Source organism: Penaeus chinensis, chromosome 33 (assembly GCF_019202785.1).
Source record: "Penaeus chinensis breed Huanghai No. 1 chromosome 33, ASM1920278v2, whole genome shotgun sequence".
Classification (NCBI taxonomy): domain Eukaryota; kingdom Metazoa; phylum Arthropoda; class Malacostraca; order Decapoda; family Penaeidae; genus Penaeus; species Penaeus chinensis.
Genome location: NC_061851.1, coordinates 11726318 through 11729659, shown reverse-complemented (window position 1 = coordinate 11729659; position 3342 = coordinate 11726318). Strand labels below are relative to the sequence as shown.

General features: G+C 38.0%; 1 non-coding gene across 1 annotated transcript; it reads left to right on the top strand.

The window, feature by feature from the left end:
- The first annotated feature begins 317 nt into the window (after positions 1-317).
- Positions 318-399, top strand: Trnal-uag. Its single transcript has one exon. It is a non-coding gene; the product is annotated as a tRNA-Leu (tRNA).
- The last annotated feature ends 2943 nt before the right edge of the window (positions 400-3342 follow it).

The following is a 3342-nucleotide window of genomic DNA, read 5'->3' as shown; positions in this document are numbered from 1 at the left end:
CCTTCTCTTCGTTGTTTCATTTACATCATAAAACCCGCACGCTTGTGTGTATATCTAGACATCAGTATTTTCAGCATATTAATAGACAGACTGAGATATTCATTATTGTGACGTGGATATGCTACACCTCTATTTGCATGGAATCTAGAGAAACTAAATATCTAAAATAATCAATACTCAGTTCTATATATACAATGATTATAATTCCAAAAGATAAAATATCGGTGTTTTTCATAAAGTCATAAAAAATCGCATTAAGATAATAACGATACATTTCGTATGCATCTGACTCACGCATCCTATCAATTTGAAATACAGGTAGCGTGGCCGAGCGGTCTAAGGCGCTGGTTTTAGGCACCAGTCTCTTCGGAGGCGTGGGTTCGAATCCCACCGCTGCCACTATACTTTTGCGATTGATGTACGTCTTCTTGCAAACGGCAGGTCATGCTAATAGGTTTGACATTTTCCTAAACATGTTTTACTGGCTTGTTCGTATAAAGCAGGGCAAGATTGAGTGCATTTTCTTTATAGATTATTTTGATGAAATTGTCACTGATACAATTTCGTGTGGAAATCTTGTTGGAACGCGTGAGGAAATATCAACATAGGCCAACATATGTACTCTGTAAAACAAACAAACAAACAAACACGCGACGTCATATTTGCTATTTGAGCGTCGATCAATCAGCATATATATTCTATGCACAATGTATACGTGTGACTAATTCTAAGTCAAGTTACAATTGAGCACATTCACTAAAATGTATAATTTAGAAGTAACGTCCAATATGTTTGTTGCAGGATTGGGAAAAGGCAGATCGGCAAATTCTGTCTGAGAAAAGGTTTCCCGTAAACTGTACTTGCCGACTTTAACCTTTCATTTGCTTCAACTCTCGGGAAATGTTAATGTATGAAAATCTATTCTGACTTCAAGCAATTCTCAATTAAACGCTTGGCATGTAGATTTTCTCCTTTATACAGTGTAATTCGCTGTATTTAGAATACTCCTTTATGTTATTTGTGCTAGGATTGTACCTGTTATCGACGGAAATTTCGATGGAAGTTATTAGATGTTAGATAGATTTTCCATTATTGAAAATATTACAACACATAAAAGCTGTGGGAACATGTAACGGGTAACTTTTGAATCCGTTCATCTTACTTAGATCAATAGAATAGTGGAGAGAAGGTAGCTAGGAAAGTTATCTATAGACTAGATAAATCAATCCTATTTCGTTAACAATACAGTAACTTAATCTACTGTAGAACCGCAATGAAAAACCTTTATCTGAGACATAGTTGTGACCTAGATACTGAAACGTGACTCTACCGTACTTTTACTTCTCCACACAGACTTATAAACTAACACTACCTATGTCATGTGAGTAGCGACGCATGGTCAGTGATGTCGCTGTACACGGGGTAATGGGTAACTAAACCATAAAGAGAAGTAAATCAATAGTAATGAAGACAGGTCTATAGAGCTATAGTCACGTTCCTAGTTTTCCTTTTAAGTGAGTTCTTTATTAGAGTTGAAATCCCTTGCTTTTGGGGATTAAATTTATGTCCTCTTGCACACATACAATACAACGAGTGACATGATTTTAGATTTATTCACTGATGCTCTGCAGACAGTAAGATTAAGGCAGTTTTTTAATTATTGTTTTTAGAATAAACTTTCGGTAAGTTTGAAGAGAAGGGTGTTTGTGGGCTGATGAGTAGATTTGCCCAACAATAGAGCGAAACTTCCATCAAAAGCCCACAGATGGGTCTTTGAAGTTTTTGTGTTTTCCTTGATTTATCCGTCCGTCTTCTAAACAAAAATAAGGTCGGATTTTGGAACTTGTCTTAGCAATGTAGTTGAGTAATTCACAGTTAAGAGGTTATGCGTAAATGATACCGCGTTTGCTTTAGGAACAATAAAGAGGGGTTAAAGATAATAGCGGGTGTTAGCATGGTAAAATACAAATATACACTCCAAAATATAAAACTCGTTATATATATGTGTGTGTGTGTGTGTGTGTGTGTGTGTGTGTGTGTGTGTGTGTGTGTGTGAATGCGTGTGCATGTGCTTGTGTATGTGTATATTTATATGTAAGTGTATATATATGCGCGCGTGTGTGTGTGTCTTTGTGTCTGTGTGTCTCTGTCTGTGTAATATGTAGTATGCATATATGTGTGTGTGTGTGTGTGTGTGTGTGTGTGTGTGTGTGTGTGTGTGTGTGTGTGTGTGTGTGTGTGTGTGTGTGTGTCTGGGTGTGTGTGTGAGTAAGTGAGTGAGTGAGTGAGTGAGTGAGTGTGTGTGTGTGTGTGTGTGTGTGTGAGTAAGTGAGTGAGTGTGTGTGTGTGTGTCTGTGTCTCTCTGTCTCTGTGGGTGTCTGTGTGATATGCAATATACATGTTTATTTATTACCATACCTCCCCCCCATAAATATGATAAATGAAAACATAAGTACAAATTTATATATATACTAGTACCTGCTAAGCTAAAAAATAAAAGATTATTTACAATGAACAGAAACGGGGAAACTCTAATCTGTGTTAATCAGTTCAATTAAACCCTTACCATTTTCTCAATTGCAGTGACGAGCGAGGCCAGTAATTAAAAATAAGATTAGGTGTGGCTTCATCCAAATGACAGGGGATTGTAACAGGGATTGTGTTCAGTACAGAATATCATTGGAAGAATAAGTATCGTGCTAACCTCTTCGTAAGTGTCATGTGGTTTAAGCAATAAGCAAGTGGACAGAAATATTATTATAGTTTAATAGGTAAGAAGCTGAGTATGATTGAACTACGAGTAAATGAATGAATTGGTAATTAAAGCATGGATAGGTAATAAGATATGTGAATGATTAAAATGAAAGAAACTTGAACAGTCTTATTTAATGAACAACAACATGAGAGAGACATTTTTACACACCCACCTTGTTTCTAATACGCCCCTGCCCTTTTAACACTGCACCTTGTTGGAATAAAAGGGAAGCTATATGAAAACCAATATACACCCTTGAATTTCCTCCTCTTAACCCCTCTATTTCCCCTCTTGTGAACACGTCGAATGCCAACAGGTGTCGCACAGGTGTCAGTTAGGGAGATACAGAGCCATTTGCTTTGCTGGACAGGTGGCAGGGTAAGAGAGTTGACGGGGGTGATAGGGAAGGGGAAAGAGAGGGGGAAGGGGGGAGGGAGGGACAGCTGAAAGGAGAGAGAGAGAGAAAGAGAGAGAGAGAGAGAGAGAGAGAGAGAGAGAGAGAGAGAGAGAGAGAGAGAGAGAGAATGGGAGAGAGAGAGAGAGAGAGAGAGAGAGAAAGAGAAAGAGAGAGAGAGAGAGATTTGAGT